The sequence below is a fragment of the Hyperolius riggenbachi genome, chromosome 10 (assembly GCF_040937935.1).
Source record: "Hyperolius riggenbachi isolate aHypRig1 chromosome 10, aHypRig1.pri, whole genome shotgun sequence".
Taxonomy (NCBI): Eukaryota; Metazoa; Chordata; class Amphibia; order Anura; family Hyperoliidae; genus Hyperolius; species Hyperolius riggenbachi.
This window is the reverse complement of record NC_090655.1, coordinates 167865959-167886788: the sequence shown is the minus strand read 5'-3', so window position 1 is coordinate 167886788 and position 20830 is coordinate 167865959. Positions and strand designations below refer to the sequence as shown.

Genomic DNA, 20830 nt, shown 5'->3' with positions numbered 1-20830 from the left:
TCTTCTGCTCGATTCCCTGCCATTGTCCCCTCGTGGGGAACGAGCAGGAAATCGGCGGTGGCGAGATCCAACCTGTCGGATCTTATCAATCGAGCCGCATCACCGCAGCAGCGGCTCGATTGATAATACACATCCGGAGCATCATCTACACATGTAGATGAGGCTTAAATCACACACGTGAAACAAGCATGCAGCTAACCTTGTCAGACATCTGATCAACATGTTTGTTCAGGGTCTGTGGCTTAAAGCGGACCCAAACCAAACATTTTTTTAATTCATAATAATTAGTTGCACCACTCTGGCACATACAAAGATACCTAAACACTCCTTCAAGCCTATGAGCATTTCCGTGCATACTTTTCACCTTTCTCTTTTCATTACTAGGGTTATACAGGTGGCAGCCATTAGCAATTCCTCCTTTGCTGGAGACCATCTACTAAACCAGTACTAAACCAGTTTGCCGGATTCTTTCCCGGCAATATGAAAGGAAGGGAGGGGTTCCTCCAATAAATGTAAAATATTTTATATTTGTCATCATGCAGCCGAAAAAAGGCTGCTATTTATTATTATAATTTAGAAAATAGATTTTATTTCTGAAATCTTGTATTTTTTATTTGGGTCCACTTTAAGCATTAGAGGCAGAGGATCAGCAAGCCAGGCAATGTGCATTATTTAAAAGGAAATAAACATATCAGCCTCCATATCCCTCTCACCTCGGGTTCGCTTTAACCTTTCTGGCCTTGATTATTTCCAGATTTAGGATCTAAAGGTGCATACACACAGACTATAGTCTTTGGAAAATGAAAGATCACAGACCAATCTTACCACCCTTCATGTAGTATGAGAGCCATACTCTACACAGTCTTTTCTATGGAGTTGAACTCCACATCAGAAAAAAATCTTTGCAAGATGCTGCACACACAGATGCCGTACAGACACAAAAGATCAGTATCTGCAAAAGATCTGTTCCTGCCAAAAATCCATTCCTGCAAATTGCAATGATAGTTATGAGATCTGCAGATCATCATACACACGATTTAACTGACATTCATCTGCAGATCAAGAAATCATCTGCAGATCTGAAAATCCATCCTGGTGGATTTGATCTGCAGATGAATGTCAGTTAAATCATGTGTGTATGATGATCTGCAGATCTCTGACTATCATTGCAATTTGCAGGAATGGATTTTTGGCAGGAACAGAGCTTTTGCAGATACTGATCTTTTGTGTCTATACAGCATCTGTGTGTGCAGCATCTTGCAAAGATTTTTTTCTGATGTGGAGTTCAGCTCCATAGAAAAGACTGTGTAGAGTATGGCTCTCATAATACATGAAGGGTTGTAAGATTGGTCTGTGATCTTTCATTTTCCAAAGACTATAGTCTGATGTGTGTATGCACCTTAAAAGTCATGCAATTTTTTAACAAGTTTTTAGACCCTAAAAACAAGGGGGAAAAGTACCACAGAGAGATCTGTAGCAGCTCCTGCATATAACTTTCTCGGGCACGGGATTACTGCTCTGAACTGCGGACTTCTGTCCCGAGCCTGACTTGGGATTACTGCTAAGGGCTTGCAGCTTAGAGCGGTAATACCGATCCTGTCTTGGGATAGCAGAAGTGTATGCAGAGTTTGCGTGCATGGGGGAGTTTGTAACTCACCTCCCCTGGGATCCAGATGCTGGCAGCCATTTTTCCTCTGGTCCTCAGAGGTTCTCTATCCCTCTGGTAAGATTGCCGTTTGTCATATGGTGACAGACAGCGATCTCACTATAGAGGTAGAATTGCAGTGCTAAATCCAGGGTGGTAAGTGCAGGGGTTGCTGCAGATATATCTAGCAGTATATTTTTCCCCCCCTACTTTTAGGGTCTTAAAACATGTGAAAAAATTGCACCGCTTTTAGACCCCAAGATCCGGAAGTAATCATACCGATAGGGAGATTAAGAGTTTGTGGGTACCTTAGTCAACTCTGTGAGCTGCTAAGTTAATATGGGGTAGGAAGTCATGAGAATGTTGCGCTGTACGCATTCAGGAGTGTGGTGAGATAAAGTTGCTGGGGGTATGAGCGGTGGGGATTGAGGTTTCAATCCTCCACCACTTCTCATAGTTCCGCTAGCAGCTCTGGCTTTAGCTGGCTGCACACTGCTAACACATACTACTCTCTCTCCTCATGTGCCTTCAGCATTTTCACATGGAATGTTCTCTGTCACTTACCTCCCACACTCACCAGGTCAGTGACTGGATTCGCCTGTTTCAGAATGGTGTATGGTCCCACCCAGGCATCCTGCAATTTGTTCTGCCCGACAGGGAGTAGGGCGTAAACTTTATGATCAGTGTATAATCGTTCTCTAGCATGCTGGTCATACAAGGCCTGTGTTTTTGACAAATTTTCAGGCATCGTGGCAACAAGTGACTCCATCTTGTCCCAGAATTTCAGGACATACTCAACCACAGACACTTCTGGGGGTTCAAATCGCCCTCCTGACTCAGTTTTAATGGCCTGCAGACAATCTCATCCATAATAGTTCAAAGAGTAAGAAACCAGGGGACTCATTAGCTTTTTGCTTAGAGAAAAGCCACAGGAGTATCTACTTCAATGTCTCATTGAAACGTTTGCACAAACAGTTTTTTGGAGGTGGTATGCTTGATTTGCATGTTCTCACAGAGAGCTTCCATTCGCTCCTACATGAAGCAGGAGCCGTGATCAAAGATAATCTTGGCGGGGGAACCCCACATGAGAGAAAAGCTTAATCTGCTAATGGCATCTGCTAGCAGATGTAAGTGAAGACTGTGTGACTGCCTCTGGATAGCGGGTGGCATAGTCCACAACTGATAACATGTACTACTTGCCAGAACGGCTAGCAATGGGCAGGGGGCCAAACTTCTGGAAAGGCTCTAATTATGGGCAGTGGCTTTAAAGGTGCTTTTCACGTTCTCAGAGGCTATTTCACCCTCTGGCCAGGGATACACGTTCAGGAGTACTTTATGTCTGTTTCTATCGTGGGCCATTAATAGTTATGAACAAATTGCTGGGTCTTTCCATTACCTAAATGTCCCACTAGTGGAATGTCATGAGCTGCCTTAAGTACCAGTGCCCGGAATTCACTAGGGACTAGCAGTTGCCTTGTGTTTTCACTTGCATCACCTTTCGTAGGCTTTTCCCAATACACTTTTGTATGGAGCGCCCTCGACTGGAGGTGTGGTGGCTTGAGCCCTAAGCGCTAAGACTTGGGTCACTCCTCAAGGCCTGCACAAATGCAGTACTACAAATCTCCAGCTGACTGGTAATATAGAAACTTGATAAAGACCGCTTCGGTCGAAACGTGCTTTGCACTGTGTTACTGCAATAAATTGGCCAATAGGCCTTAAAATACAGGTAGAGACCCAGTCCATTTGTTGCTGCACTGGATTGACCCTTGAGGTGGATAAGGGTGTTGACTGGTAGACTCCCTGGTGTTGGAAATTATTGGGTTGCAGCGCTAAGATACTTCATATTGCTTTGGTAATATAGGAAGTCAGCTGCAGAGAGTTACCTTTAACGCTGGGATCAGATGTAGGTAGAAGGACTATTGGTTCTGTCCCAGTAGCCCCATCTGAGCCCAGGTTACTGGCGACACTAGAAACATCTGCCAGCGCATGCGCACAAACATTGATGTCCCATGATTGCAACTTCTAGCATCATTGTCATGCGCCTGAAGGTCGCAAGAGTGTCCCTTCTGTCAATTCTCAGTTAAAGCGGAATAGATTATTTACAGCATATTATATACAACCAACATTTTTTTTTTACTAGTACTGCATTCAAAAGGATTAACACAGGCATTATGCTGGGTACACACGATGCATTTTCCTGCTCGATTCGATTTTTTCCGACGTGTGCGATTCAGTTTCGATCTTTCCTGCTGTCGATTTTGCATACTTAACATGCAAATCGATGGCAGAAACTATTGAAACCCGAATCGAGCACGTATAATAAATAATCGAATCGATCCCAATCGACCCGTGGATTGAGCAGAAAAACGCATGGTGTGTACCCAGCATTAGAAGCTTCCCTGCCGGCAGAGCTGGCCACATCCGAACCTGTAGATAATGTTATCTTGTGTTTAATTGTATCAAGTGAAGAATGTAAACAAAGCCTTCTCTCACACTGCCAGGTCTCCTAAAGACACTGAGACAATCAGAAAGCATTTATGCTTAAGTTAGACCATGAATAAAGCAGTTATGAATAAAATGCAAAATAAGCTCTGAGTAAAATAAAGGTGGCCATACACTAGTTAGATTAGCAGCAGATAGATCATCAGATAGGTTTCTGATCTATCTGATGTGTTTAGGAAAATTTTTAATAGGAACAGATTTCCTATAGATTTCAGTATGAAAGCTATTGAAAATCGATCTGATGGCATTTTTTGCCATCAGATTTCCATTAGGTCCAATGCAAAATGATAAGCAATCTCAACAGATCACCCTAGATTTTCCAGCATGTCAGATCGATTGAAATCGGCCGCAAAGCAGTCAATCGATTTGCGATCGAACGGCCGCTAATTGGCTCAGTGTATGGGCCCCTTAAGTGTACTTTAGGAACTTATAATTTCTAAATGAATAATACTAAGCAACTAAGCTAATCGTATGGCATATAAAAAGTAGGAAAACATGTTTTTATTGAATATTATGTCAAGGTTTTATACCGCTTTAATGCAGCTGGCCATAGCATGTGTAATGGCCAGAACAGGTATAGCACAACTTACTATACACATGCATTTTTATCAACAATGACAGGTGCAAAAATAGGTAAATGACAGTCAGTGGAGTGTACATTATTTAATATTTATATAGCACTGACATCTTGCACTGCGCAGAGTATATTGTGACAAACTTAACTGTCCCTCAAAGGGGCCCATAACCTAATCCCTACCATAGTCATATGGCTATATCGTGTAGTTTACAGTGGTTTGCAAAAGTATTTGGCCCCCTTGAAGTTTCCACATTTTGTCATATTACTGCCACAAACATGAATCAATTTTATTGGAATTCCACGTGAAAGACCAATACAAAGTGGTGTACACGTGAGAAGTGGAATGAAAATAATACATGATTCCAAACATTTAAAAAAAAAAAAAAAAATGCAAAGTGGGGTGTGCGTAATTATTCAGCCCCGAGTCAATACTTTGTAGAACCACCTTTTGCTGCAATTACAGCTGCCGGTCTTTTAGGGTATGTCTCTACCAACTTTGCACATCTAGAGACTGAAATCCTTGCCCATTCTTCTTTGCAAAACAGCTCCAGCTCAGTCAGATTAGATGGACAGCGTTTGTGAACAGCACTTTTCAGATCTTGCTACAGATTTTCGATTGGATTTAGATCTGGACTTTGACTGGGCCATTCTAACACATGGATATGTTTTGTTTCAAACCATTCCATTGTTGCCCTGTTTTTATGTTTAGTCTCAAGTCTTTTGCAGACTCCAAGAGGTTTTATTCCAAGATTGCCCTGTATTTGGCTCCATCCATCTTCCCACCAACTCTGACCAGCTTCCCTGTCCCTGCTGAAGAGAAGCACCCCAGAGCATGATGCTGCCACCACCATATTTCACAGTGGGGATGGTGTGTTCAGAGTGATGTGCTGTGTTCGTTTTCTGCCACACATAGCGGTTTGCATTTTGGCCAAAAAGTTCCATTTTGGTCTCATCTGACCAGAGCACCTTCTTCCACATGTTTGCAGTTTGCCACAAGCCATGTGGGGGACACAGCAAACGGGACTTCTTATGCTTTTCTGCTAACAATGGCCTACTTCTTGCCACTCTTCCCTAAAGGCCAACTTAGTGCAGTGCACAACTAATAGTTGTCCTATGGACAGATTCCCCCACCTGAGCTGTAGATCTCTGCAGCTCGTCCAGAGTCACCATGGGCCTCTTGACTGCACTTCTGATCAGCGCTCTCCTTGTTCGGCCTGTGAGTTTAGATGGACGGCCTTGTCTTGGTAGGTTTACAGTTGTGCCATACTCCTTCCATCTCTGAATGATAGCTTGAACAGTGCTCCGTGGGATGTTCAAGGCTTTGGAAAATCTTTTTGTAGCCCAAGCCTGCTTTAAATTTCTCAATAACTTTATCCCTGACCTGTCTGGTGTGTTCTTTGGACTTCATGGTGTTGTTGCTCCCAATATTCTCTTAGACAACCTCTGAGGCCGTCACAGTGCAGCTGTATTTGTACTGACATTAGATTACACACAGGTGCACTCTATTTAGTCATTAGCAATCATCAGGCAATGTCTATGGGCAACTGACTGCACTCATACCAAAGGGGGCTGAATAATTACACACACCCTACTTTGCAGTTATTGATTTGTAAAAAATGTTTGGAATCATGTATGATTTTTGTTCCACTTCTCACGTGTACACCACCTTGTATTGGTCTTTCATGTGGAATTCCAATAAAATTGATTCACGTTTGTGGCAGTAATATGACAAAATGTGGAAAACTTCAAGGGGGCTGAATACTTTTGCAAGCCACTGGGTTTCTCTCAGGCTATCAACCTCCCCACCCATACGAAAGGGCACACCCTGGATCTTATATTTCATTCCGGACTTTTAATATCACACATGGATATAAACCCAGTGGTATGGTCAGACCACCACACCATCCACTTCTCTCTGACAGCACCAGCGATAAAACACAGAGGGAAAGAACTCATAAAATACCGTTCACTGAAAGATGTCTCACCCCAGCACGTTCAGAATATCCTCAACTTCGACGCATTAACCAATCATTGCGCAGACCCAGACTCCATGGTCCTGATTTACAACCATGCAGTGTCATCTGCCTATGACGCCCTCGCTCCAGTTCGCATCAAACGATCTACACCACTTCACCATGCACGGTGGTTTGACAGCTCACTAAAGGACCTAAAGAAAGAAGTGCGCAGACTAGAAAGGAAGTGGCGAAAATCTCAGAATTCAAAAGATAAACACACCCTTGTCTCTCACCGGGAAAGCTACCAAAATGCGATCACCAAGAAAAAATCCTCCTACCTATCACAGGAGATCGCAAAGGCCGCCAACAGACCAGCCCAACTATTCCGCACAGTTGATAGACTATGTAATCCATCCTGTCTAAAACCCACTATAACTCCCTCAAAGGAGCTATGTGAGAAATTTGCCTGCTACTTTGCCGACAAAGTATCTTCTATTCGGTCTCTCATTCAGTCCACAGCACCCAAGACTCATGCAACTAATGGAAATAGCTGCAAAAACAACCTAACACCCTAGACTGATTTCAAAAGTATTAGTGAGGAAGAGATCTCAGACACCCTCTGTCGTCTCCACCAGACAACCTGCGACCTGGACCCTGGACCAACTAAACATATGCTGAAATGCCCTGACCTGCTTGGTCCAGCATTTCACAAAATAGTAAATTGCTCTCTGCAAGCAGGGAGGTTTCCTACCTCTCTAAAAGAAGGAATCATCAAGCCCCTTCTCAAAAAACCTTCCATGGATCCAGACGCTATGAGCAGCTACAGACGTGTCTCCAACCCCCCCTTCTTAGGTAAAGTTATTGAAAAGGCTGTCTATCTGCAACTTGAAACCAGGCTGTCAGTAAACAACATCCTGGACCCTCTACAATCTGGCTTTAAGAAACACCACAGCTGTGAAACAGCCCTCATCCAAGTCTGCAACGATCTGCTCATGGCAAGGGACAGAGGGGAATGCTCCATCCTAATCCTGTTGGATCTCTCAGCTGCTTTTGATACAGTTGACCATGAAATCCTGCTTAACAGACTGCAGGAGTACTGTGGCATCAGTGGATCAGTCCTCCAGTGGTTCAGATCATTCCTGACTGACAGAACACAGAGAGTATCCCTAGGACCTATAATGTCCAAACCTGCACCTCTACAATTCGGAGTGCCACAAGGATCAATCCTATCCCCTCTGCTGTTTGCAATCTACATGTTGCCACTCGGTACACTTATCCAACGACATGGCCTGACGTACCACTGCTACGCCGATGACACACAGCTATACCTGTCCTTCAAACCTGGTGGAACAGACCCTACCCCAAAAATAAACTCTTGCTTAGCTGAGCTTCAGGCATGGATGAATGATAACTGGTTGAAACTGAATGCTGACAAAACTGAGGTCCTGTTTGTCCAAAGCCAGTGCTCGCCATCAAAACAGCTCTATCCTAAAGCAACACCAATCAGGATTGGGAATTCAGACATAAACAGCTCCAACCTTGTGCGCAGCCTTGGCGTACTAATCGATGGGGAATTGAGTTTCAGAAACCAAATTTCATCTGTAGTTAAATCTTCCTTCTTTCATCTGAAGAACATTGCAAAGATTAAACATCTGATTCCCCCAGAGGATCTTCCAACCCTAGTCCACGCCTTCATCACATCACGGCTGGACTACTGCAATGCCCTTTATGCTGGCCTCCCCAAAAAAGACTTGCGTCGCCTGCAATTAGTGCAGAATGCTGCTGCCAGATTGCTAACAAACCAGCCTCGCCACTGTCACATTACACCGATCCTTCGCTCACTGCACTGGCTACCAGTAGAATGGAGAATACTCTTCAAGATTGGACTGCTGACATTCAAATCCCTGCACAATCTGGGCCCTGGATACATGAAGGACTTGCTGAAGCTGCACCCTCACCTCTCACAACCTCAGATCAGCAAGTTCTATAAACTTGGTCACTCCCAGAGTGCACCTCAAAAAATCTGGAGACAGAGCCTTCTGTCATGCTGCCCCTACTCTTTGGAACTCCCTACCACACCCAGTAAAGACAGCACCATCCCTGGAGCTATTCAAATCCAGACTGAAAAGCCACCTGTTTAGCCTGGCATTTCCAGATTTATAAAATTCTTCCCCTGTACCACGATGGTCGGAGCCATGCTTATGCGCTTTGAGTCCCACGGGAGAAAAGCGCTTTACAAATGTTATGTTGTTGTTGTTGTTGTTGTTATATATCTATATCATGTTACAGTATACTACAAGTTTTTATTACATAGTGAATTATCTACACTCTAGTCTGGATTTCTCACAGTTCTCAGCACTCAAGCAGCTCCCTTCCCTCTCAAAGAGCTCTGTCTGCGAGGAGTAAACAAAGCACACAGAGCCTGGAGGGGGCTTGCATAACTTATCCCTATCAAAGCAGAGGCAGCACATTCCTCCCTGGGTCGACAAAGCTTGACAAGGAAAAAGAAGAATATATATCTATCTCTATCTGTCTATCTATCTATATATCAGAGTGTGCAACTAGAAAAGGCTGCAGTAATCCAGACCACATTAGAATAGGTATAGGAACTTATAGAAGAAATAAGGCTGAAAATGTTGTTACAGGGTCTCTTTAAAACTAAGCTAACCCTTCTTTTGGTTTGTCCAAACAAGGCCATCACCTCATCTAAAACAAAGAAAGGGTCGAGGGTGCTCCTGATAAATCATTCCAGATCTACCCATCCCCAGAACCAATGAGTGTAGGATGGGCTTGGAACACCACATCTCCAGCTGACCCTATTCGTCCAGGCCCCAGATCTTCTGCCTGAGGGATAATTTACTACCTGGACACCAATTTGAATTGGATTAGTTGAACATTACATAGTTACATAGTTATTTTGGTTGAAAAAAGACATACGTCCATCGAGTTCAACCAGTATAAAGTACAACACCAGCCTGCTCCCTCACATATCCCTGTTGATCCAGAGGAAGGCGAAAAAACCCTTACAAGGCATGGTCCAATTAGCCCCTAAAGGGAAAAATTCCTTCCCGACTCCAGATGGCAATCAGATAAAATCCCTGGATCAACATCATTAGGCATTACCTAGTAATTGTAGCCATGGATGTCTTTCAACGCAAGGAAAGCATCTAAGCCCCCTTTAAATGCAGGTATAGAGTTTGCCATAACGACTTCCTGTGGCAATGCATTCCACATCTTAATCACTCTTACTGTAAAGAACCCTTTCCTAAATAAATGGCTAAAACGTTTTTCCTCCATGCGCAGATCATGTCCTCTAGTCCTTTGAGAAGGCCTAGGGACAAAAAGCTCATCCGCCAAGGTATTATATTGCCCTCTGATGTATTTATACATGTTAATTAGATCCCCTCTAAGGCGTCTTTTCTCTAGACTAAATAAACCCAGTTTATCTAACCTTTCTTGATAAGTGAGACCTTCCATCCCACGCATCAATTTTGTTGCTCGTCTCTGCACCTGCTCTAAAACTGCAATATCTTTTTTGTAATGTGGTGCCCAGAACTGAATTCCATATTCCAGATGTGGCCTTACTAGAGAGTTAAACAGGGGCAATATTATGCTAGCGTCTCGAGTTTTTATTTCCCTTTTAATGCATCCCAAAATTTTGTTAGCTTTAGCTGCAGCTGCTTGGCATTGAGTACGATTATTTAACTTGTTGTCAATGAGTACTCCTAAGTCCTTCTCCAAGTTTGATGTCCCCAACTGTATCCCATTTATTTTGTATGGTGCTAGACCATTAGTACGTCCAAAATGCATGACCTTACATTTGTCAACATTGAATTTCATCTGCCATGTATGTGCCCATATAGCCATCCTATCCAGATCCTGTTGCAATATGACACTATCTTCCTGAGAGTTAATGATTCTGCACAATTTTGTATCATCTGCAAAAATAGCAACATTGCTCACTACTGCATCTACTAGGTCATTAATAAATAAATTGAAGAGCACTGGACCCAGAACAGACCCCTGTGGGACCCCACTGCTAACAGTCTCCCATTTTGAGTATGATCCATTGACCACAACTCTTTGTTTTCTGTCCATTAGCCAGTTCCCTATCCATGAACACAGACTCTTCCCCAGTCCTTGCATCCTCAACTTTTGCACCAGACTTTTGTGGGGAACAGTGTCGAAGGCCTTTGCAAAGTCCAAGTATATCACATCTACAGCATTCCCAATATCCATATTAGCATTCACTACCTCATAAAAGCTGAGCATGTTAGTCAAACAGGACCTGTCTTTAGTAAACCCATGTTGATGCTGAGAAATAAGATTATTTTCTACTATGAAGTCATGTATAGTATCTCTTAGTAACCCCTCAAATAGTTTGCATACAACTGATGTTAAACTTACAGGTCTATAATTTCCTGGATCATTGGTACTGGCAAGTAGTCAGACATCTCTATAAACCCAGGGCCAGTCCACATCCTTGACCTCCCACTTGTCCAGAACTTTGTCCTGACTACTCTCATAAATACAGCCCAGAAAACTAAGTATATTTGGCCCAGAACTTTAGCTGGCGATATATCCTTCATGAAACAAGTTTAAAAATTAATTCAAACTTATTACCCCAATCTAGCATGCGCCTTAAGAAGTTATATCAAGCCAGATCCGGAGCTGAAAGCCTCCCTTTTCTTAGTAAGGAAATGATAAGCGATTCTGGGCACTTTGTTGTGACATATGAATTTTTGAAATAATCGGTGTATTGATTAAAAAAAATAGGTTTGAGGGCTGTGGACAGGAATATTTTGGATTAGGAAAAAAAAAATGTTTTTTATAATAGCTTCCATGATGATTCTGGATACCTCATTGTTCTAAGGCAGGGGTCAGAAACCTTTTTGGCTGAGAGAGCCATAAACACCACATATTTTAAAATGTAATTCTGTGAGAGCCATACAATATGTTTCAAACTGGCACAGTGTGCATGCGCAGAGGAGGGCTCATGTCCCTGTTGCCATGGTGATGTGTAAACCGTTCATCCTCTGGGCAGCGGACGTGTCACATGTCTTCAACTTCTCGAGTTTCAGCAACATCAGCAATTTCCCAGACAGGAGACATACAGACTAACAGCTTGTCCAATTAGCTAACTGACTTGGGGATTGATTCACTTTGTAGGACACGATCCTCGCACTTTGGCCTAATAGGCTGCCTGTCAAGTGACAGACAGCCTATTGGGCCAATCAAAGTGCGGGGACCTCGTCCTACAAAGTCACTGGACCTGTCAAGGTCTAGGGTGGGACAATTGGAGCAACCGTTAGTTTTGGGGGAGTGCGAGTAAGTTAGTAGTGCATGCTACGGCAGTAGTTTGCCTACTTTGAAAATGTTACTTGCGATGCCAGACTAAGCTGTGCTGCTTGAGCAGTGTGACTTAGTGAATCAACCCGTACTAATTTGTCTGTGAGCCAGATGCAGCCATCAAAAGAGCCGCATCTGGCTCCCAAGCCATAGGTTCCCTACCCCTGTTCTAAGGCGTCTTTGAAGTTGACAGAGAAGAACCTTTGAGAGCCGTCACAGACTTTGGTCCCCAAGTAGCTGATCTCCTTGGGCTGCCAGGAGAAATACATGAGAGAATCGATCTAGGTTACGGTCTCTGCATACCAACCTAAATTGAGCACTTTTGTTTTCTTTTAATTTAATTTGTAATTGGAGCACAAAGAAAAAGTTAAAAGGGTAGACGTAACCTCTTTAATTGAGTTAACTGGAAATGTCTCCCAATATACCTCTAACCACAGCAGTGTTTACTCATTATTCACGTTAATATAACTATGCACCAAAATGTTTACCTGAATAGTCTGAATCAGTTTCCATTGACAGATTGGAAAAATCTGTCGGTTGAATAATATATGTTGGTTGTATGGAATATGTAATTGCTCCATGGCAATTTTTACACTATTTTTAACACTATCTTAATGAAATCGAATGGGAGCAATTTATAAAAAGCGATCAGAAAGCGCTAATCAATCACAAGCACTCAGAAACACACTAAGGGCTCGTTTCCACTGTTGCGGTGCGGAATCGCCTGGATTCCACCGCTGATAAAATAGCATGCGGATGCGATTCCCCATGCGTTTTTTGCCGCGAATTCACATAGGTGAGGGTATATGTGATTTTAACCATGTCACTGCCTGTGTGAATTTACATAGTACCTATGCAAATTCGCATGCGAAATTCGCGGCAAAAACCGCATGGGGAAAACGCATGCAATTTCCCTATTAAATACATTGCATGCGATTCGCATGCATTCCACTCTCAGGCGAAATCGTTGGCTCTTTTGTGCTTTTTTTTACCGCTGAAAAAAACGCACATCACCAACGCAACAGTGGAAACAGGCCCATCCACTTGCATACCATGTGCGAATCGCGATAGTGGAAACGAGCCCTCATAGTGTGGCTGAGCCCTAAAGGTATATTTTTCTACGGTGGTGGTGGTGGGGGGTTGTGTCCGGTCAATTGCAAGCCCTTATGCACTGAAATAAAAGTAATATACCCCCAGAACATGCATATTTAAAAAAATGGAGTTCCTAAGGCAATTTTAACAGGTTTTTTTTTCTTCTTCAAGATTGATGGTAAATGGGGTGGGGGTTTTGTATTTTTTTTTTTCTCTTTAATTAAAAATTTGTGGCATGTGCAATTTAACTTTTCGCCACTAGATGGCGTTAGAAACACTACCCCCATATAAATCTTCCCTTTAGCCAATGAGTCCTTTATTAGGGGCATACACAGCCTGTGTAATCGGAATATTGTTTAGTTGACCTACCAGAATCAGTACTCTGTACTCAAAAGCAGTATAAAGATGAGGAGGCTAAAGTTCACATTTCTGCTTAGTACAATAGCTACTCCTCCTGCCTTCTTCTGTAAAGAGGAACCATTGTGGATAATCCTTATTCCCTAATCAGGGTACAGGACCCATTTTGGAATGGGTCTCTTGAATGTATCCAACTTCAATTTTGTTTATCTTAAAATCATCCAGGATTCTACTTCTTTTGCACCCAGAGTTTGCCCTTTTAACATTAATAGTGTAAAATCAAATAATTGTCATTTATCTTAAAGGGATAACTTCCTGTGTAAATATATGTAAAGTACCATATTGTTTAGTTAGATCATAAGACCATAAAACGCGCCTAGATTTATAGATTTAGAGGCCAAAAACCCGGGGGGGGGGGGGGGAGGGGGTGTTGTGGAGAATTGGAATATATACAAGCCCTTGTCCGTCCATGATGCAGAGGCATCCTATCCTATGGAACAACCAACCCCCTCCCCCCCCCCCCCTTCCCCAATTTCTACGTCGCCCGTGCACATTTTTGTGTCTTTTATCCCTTGCATCCTACCGTGTCCTCCTGCATGTCCTCATCTGTGTCTTTCTCTGTTCCTCCTGTGTCATTCTTTGTCCTCGGTTTTCCTTATGTCGTCCTCTGTCCCCCTTAGCTTTCCTTATGTCCTCTTCAAACTCCCCTGGCTTCCTTTATGCACTGCAATGAGATACGCAAGTACCTGGTGAAACAAAATGCTGCCTTCACCGTCCTCTCCTGCCATGCTTGAATTTGAACCACTTGCCGCTCTGTTTGTGATTGTAGACGAACATCACGCAGGTGGGTCCTGCCCACAAGCAGTTGGGCTCCAATCACAAACTGAGCAGTGGGCGGATCAAATTCAAGCCTGGCAGGAGAAGATGGCAGAGGCAGCATTTAAGTTTATGAGGTACTTCCGTATCTTGTTGCAGTGCATAGTGGAAACAGTGGGGAAAAAATGGAGGCGGACATAAGGAAAGCGGGGGGGGGGGGGGGGGACATAGAGAAAGCCAGGAGGGACAGAGGAGAAAATAGTGGAAAGCTGGGAGACATAGGACGCGGCATTTTATTATTATTATTTAGTATTTATATAGCGCCGACATATTACGCAGTGCTGTACAGTGTGTATGTATATATATATATATATATATATATATATATATATATATATATATATATATATATATATATATATATATATATATATATATATATATATATATATATATATATATATATATATATATATATATATATATATATATCTTGTCACTAACTGTCCCTCAAAGGAGCTCACAATCTAATCCCTACCATTGCCATATGTCTATATTATGTAGTGTAAGTACTGTAGGCATGGTCCCAGGTGCCAAATTGTATTATTCAGACCATAAGACGCACTGACTTTTTCTCTCCACTGTGAAAAAGTGTGTCTTGTTAATATAGTATACCGGAAAGACAGATGATAAAGTAAGTAGAGGAGCAAAAAAAAATCCACCACATTTCATATTTGACTACACCATTAGAAATATCAGTTGCAGTGTTATTTCATTAACAGCAGCACTGGCAAAATTAATCATTTGAGCTGACTCACACAGGCTTAACAACTCTTAATTAAGTCCAGTATACAAGAAAAGGCAGATAGCGTGCATCTTCCGTCCAAAACTCGTGGTTTAATGGCAAAAACAGACAGTCTATATCGTAGTGCAAACGATGACAGCAATTCATAAATTAGAAAGCATGAGGTAGCTAATGTTGCCAGGCAACTCTTAAGTGACCGGGTGGCTGGTGCTGGAGGTGGGTGTCCGGCTAAGAGTGGTGGGGCGCTCTTAGCCGGACACCCACCTCCAGCACCAGCCACCCGGTCACTTAAGAGTTGCCTGGCAACATTGGCTACCTCATGCTTTCTAATTTATGAATTGCTGTCATCGTTTGCACTACGATATAGACTGTCTGTTTTTGCCATTAAACCACGAGTTTTGGACGGAAGATGCACGCTATCTGCCTTTTCTTGTATACTGGACATTGTTACATATTTCTTCTGCCACTCAGCAGTGCACACTCCAGGTTGGCAATTTGACGGCTGCAAGCCCTATTGTGCAAGGCGCTGGTGATTTGTTTTGTATTGCCAAGTGTTATTTTGCCACTCAAGCTCATTTTTTTTGATGGGTTGTGCCATACACTTGCAATTTTCTTTCTCTTGTCTTGACAGCTCTTAAGCAGACCCGTACCAGCCTGATGGGCTCAAAACCACCAGGAGTTTACAGACCTCTAGAACTCTACCAGGTTAAAAAAGATCCTTCTCACACAAGAGAAAGATGAATTTCCAGTCACCTTCAAAATCCATATCTATCCATATCTCCTCATATTTTCATATATCAAGTTTTTTACAGAAGTTAGGACGGTCAGCTTGACGTACAGACTAACAGATTTACACAAATCCCACATACAGTGGCTGAATACTACAAGTTGTCAGCTGTACTTTCCAGTTTGATACCCATGTTTCATAACTGTGAATTTGTGACGCCGTACTGAATGCAAATATGCAATCCATTTCTTGATATGACTGATGGGCACAGAGACATTGGCTTTCCAGGAACTCTGCCAAGATCTCTCATACCCTTAGGCCCCACAATAGCCAAGCAAGATGATCGATTCCTCCTATTCCAAGAGACAGGAAACCACTGAAGGAGGAAGTGGATGTTGCCTTTTTACATTATATTGTGCTTCCTGACTTGTAGATAGGAGGAGCAGTCTCCTGGTGCCTATTGTGAAGAACAAATGGATGTATTTAGTTTATTGTGAAGCAAATAATAACTTCAGCGTGCATAACTGCAGCATGCAAAGTCAACACTTTGTATAGCCACCTTTTGGTGCAATGACAGCAGCAAGTCACTTTTGATAAGTCTCTATGAGCTTGCTTCATCTTGCCACTGGGATTTTTTCCCATTCCAAGGCAAAAACTTTTTCAGCTCCTTAAAAGAGTGGTCAGGGAAATTTAAATAAAATAAACGCTACTTACCGGGGGCTTCCTCCAGCCCCAAGCTCCCAGGACCTCCCTCGCCGCAGCTCTGCCTGCAGCAGTTTGCCGGAGCTCCGACCCAGTCCCCGGCGATGACGTCAGAGCGACCTGGAGGTCGCTCTGTACTGCGCGATCGGCGCTGTCAATCACCACCACGTGGGCCGGAGCGGACTACGCAGGCACAGTAGTTCTGCACCTGCGCAGTCCACTCTGGCCCACGTGGTGGTGATTGACAGCGCCGATCGCGCAGGCGCAGTACAGAGCGACCTCCAGGTCACTCTGAAGTCATCGCTGGGACCGGGTTGGAGCTCCGGCAAACGGCTGCGGGCAGAGCTGCGGCAAGGGAGGTCCTGGGAGCTTGGGGCTGGAGGAAGCCCCCGGTAAGTAGCGTTTATTTTATTCAAATTTCCCTGACAACTCCTTTAACCACATAACGTCCGCCCACAGCCGATGGGCGGACACAATGACTGGGCCTAAAGAACCGCTGATCGGCTGACCTGCGGGGGGGGGGCGTGGTTATGTGGCGACTGAGTCACTGGTGACGCGATCGGCCGCCGGCAATAGGCTCCGCCCACCTGGCGCAGTAACCCGCCGGCCGTTCAGAAGCACCGGCGGGTTATTAACCCCTCGATCGCCGCATGTAAAGTGTATAATATGCTTTGTAATCATCCGCCAAGCTATTATATTGCCCTCTGATGTATTTATACATGTTAATTAGATCCCCTCTAAGGCGTCTTTTCTCTAGACTAAATAAACCCAGTTTATCTAACCTTTCTCGATAAGTGAGACCTTCCATCCCACGCATCAATTTTGTTGCTCGTCTCTGCACCTGCTCTAAAACTGCAATATCTTTTTTGTAATGTGGTGCCCAGAACTGAATTCCATATTCCAGATGTGGCCTTACTAGAGAGTTAAACAGGGGCAATATTATGCTAGCATCTCGAGTTTTTATTTCCCTTTTAATGCATCCCAAAATTTTGTTGGCTTTAGCTGCAGCTGCTTGGCATTGAGTATGATTATTTAACTTGTTGTCAATGAGTACTCCTAAGTCCTTCTCCAAGTTTGATGTCCCCAACTGTCTCCCATTTTGTATGGTGCTAGACCATTGGTACGACCAAAATGCATGACCTTACATTTGTCAACATTGAATTTCATCTGCCATGTATGTGCCCATATAGCCATCCTATCCAGATCCTGTTGCAATATGACACTATCTTCCTGAGAGTTGATGATTCTGCACAATTTTGTATCATCTGCAAAAATAGCAACATTGCTCACTACTGCATCTACTAGGTCATTAATAAATAAATTGAAGAGCACTGGACCCAGTACAGACCCCTGTGGGACCCCACTGCTAACAGTCTCCCATTTTGAGTACGATCCATTGACCACAACTCTTTGTTTTCTGTCCATTAGCCAGTTCCCTATCCATGAACACAGAATGCATCCTCAACTTTTGCACCAGATTTTTGTGGGGAACAGTGTCGAAGGCCTTTGCAAAGTCCAAGTATATCACATCTCAGAAACGCAAACGCAGGACGTGCAGCATTTTGGGAGCGTTAGCGCTTCAATGTAAAGTATTGAAACGCTAGCGGAAACGCTCAGCAAAACCTAAACTGAGCGGTTTTGCTAGCGTTTTGCGGTTCAGCACACTGTAACAAAATGAAAAATAATTCACAGGACCAATCAGGATAAAAACGCAAAACGCTACGCACCCGCTGGGCAAAAAAATACAATGTTTCAAAACATGACCAAAAACGCGCATGAATCCGCTTGCAAACCGCTCAGACAAAACGCTAGCGGTTGCGTTTTGTGTTTGCGGATTTCAGCGGGTTCCAGACCTAACAGCTTCCTGGTCAGCACACTGTTAAACTGTAATACCGCCCACTTCAGCCTTAGGGAAACATGGGCATTACCTTGCACATTCAATTGTAACTGACAGCAGCTGATATATAACTGACGGCAAGTGGTATATTTCATGTCTGTCAAAATATTGTCAGAACTGGAAGAGATCACTGTAAGAAGAAAATGGTGAGCTGAGAGGAACTGGCAGTGAGGTAAGTATGTAATATTCATTTGCAGCTACATCATGTGTTTAAAATATTTTTACTCAGTTCAGGTTCCCTTTAAGGGGTGAAAAGACTGTGGTCCTTAAGTGGTTAAAGTGAACCCAAGGTGAGAGTAATATAGAGGCTGCCATATTTATTTCCTTTTAGACCAGTGGTCCTCAAACTAAGGCCCGCGGGCCGAATGTGGCCCCCTGAGGCTTTTTTACTGGCCCTCCACACACAAAATGTATTACTTATAGATGCGGTCAGCTACATCTTTAAATATTGTTGGTACGCATATAAAATAGCAGTGCTGGCACCACCCATCCACATGGAAGCCAGAAATCACATTCCACATCAGGTGACACTGCTGTCCAATTGGTCTGCAGCTTGTCACCTGGGTATGCTTCACTGTCTGGCCCGCCAAGACTTATACATCATTTTATGTATACTCCGGCCCCCCAGCAGTCTAAAGTATGTTGACCCGGCCCTCGACTCAAAACATTTGGGGACCCCTGTTTTAGACAATACTAGCTGTCTGGCAACCCTGCAGATATATTTGGCTGCAATAGTGTCTAAATTACACTAGAAACAAGCATGCAGCTACTCCTGTCAGTCCTGACACCTGAAACACCTGATCTGCATATGCTTGTTCTGGATCTATGGCTAAAAGTATTAGAGGCAGAGGATCAGCAGGTGGGTTAGGAACTGGTATTGCTTAAAAGGAAATAAATATGGCAGCGTCCATATCACTCTCACCTCGGGTTTACTTTAATGTTGGCTGGTTTTCGCTTTTGAAAAGTTATTTTTAAAGGAGAACTTCTGCCTAAACAAACATACTGTATTATGTTAAATAAAATAGATAGGTAATGTAATCTCTTACCCACCCTGTTTTAAAAGAACAAGCAAATGTTTGTTATTTCATGGGGGCAGCTATCTTTTTGGTTGAGAGTTGAGAGGAGGTGACAGGGAGCATGTCCCGTGTCCTGATCACCCCTCCTAGCTGCGCGCGCTAGTCTTCAAATCTCAAATTCAAAAACAAAAAAAGGTTTGCACCAAAACAGCAGAACGAGAGCAACAAGATCAGAAATACCATCATGCTTTGCACAGCATCAGGGGAAAAATGCCCTGGCAGTTTTCTTCTGTGCAGCTAAAAATGAGGCTTGGGTAAGAAAAATAAAGTTCTGGTGCTGTGAAACTGTTAAAGAAACACCAAGCCTTATCAGTGCTGCTGAGTAGATTTTTAGTCTGGAGGTTCACTTTATGTATGCCACAGATTCTCTGTTGCATTGAAGTCTGAAATTTGATTAGGACATTCCAACACATTTAAAAGTTTCCCCTTAAAGTACCGGAATGTTGCTTTAGCAGTGTGCTTTGGGACCTGGAAGGTGTCCATCCTACCCATTCTCAAATCACCAGCAGACTGACACAGGGTTTACTCAAGAATATTGGCATCATTCATCTTTCCCTCAACTCAGTCCCTGCTGCTGAGAAATTATGTGTTGGGCGATAGGATGTGTTGGGTTTGCGCCAGATATAGAACTTTTTGGCCACTAAGGAATATGTCATTTTAGTCTCATCTGACCAGAGTACCCTCTTGCATACATTTTGGGAATCACCCAATGATAAACTGTAATACAACTTGGGTCACGTATTTTAGTGTAATTTGTCCCATGTCAGACAAACAAGATGCAAGTTATAAGAGAGAACTGAAGCATATTTATGTGCAATATGTGGGAATGGTTAAAAAAAAAAAAAAAATGGCCCCCAAATATTTTCGTGATGTACATGGTAATTCAGCGAAAGGAGTTGAATAAAAGGTATCTATCGATTACGCAATGTGTAGCAATCATTGAGGTACACTTTATCTAGTCAGTGCCAGCAGTGAGCGTGGTGTAGATGTGAGAGTGGAACATCAGGGAGCACTTCAAAGTAGTTGTATTTTAAATTGTTTTTGCACCAAGTTTGACTTTTAAATTTGAAATTAATAAATGTTGTTATGCCCTGGGATGTAGCTCTGTTTGTATTATTGTGACTGACTAATTGTTAAAGCCACAATCCTCTGGTTTAGTAAGGGCCTGTTTCCACTACACACGGATTCTGGATGCAGAAAAAGAAGAGCCTGAACCCACTAATGCTGAAAAGCGGACACAACTGTGTACAACTGCAACACAATGTTACAGATGCTGAAAAGCGGACTAAAGCAGATACAACTGCGCACCACTGCGTTAGTGGGCTCAGGC

At 43.2% G+C, this 20830-nt stretch overlaps 1 protein-coding gene across 1 annotated transcript in view; it reads right to left on the bottom strand.

Moving 5' to 3' along the window:
- The window catches only part of CDK2AP2 (cyclin dependent kinase 2 associated protein 2), a 108784-nt gene that overhangs the window by 19115 nt on the left and 68839 nt on the right, over positions 1 to 20830 (bottom strand). The window lies entirely within an intron of this gene.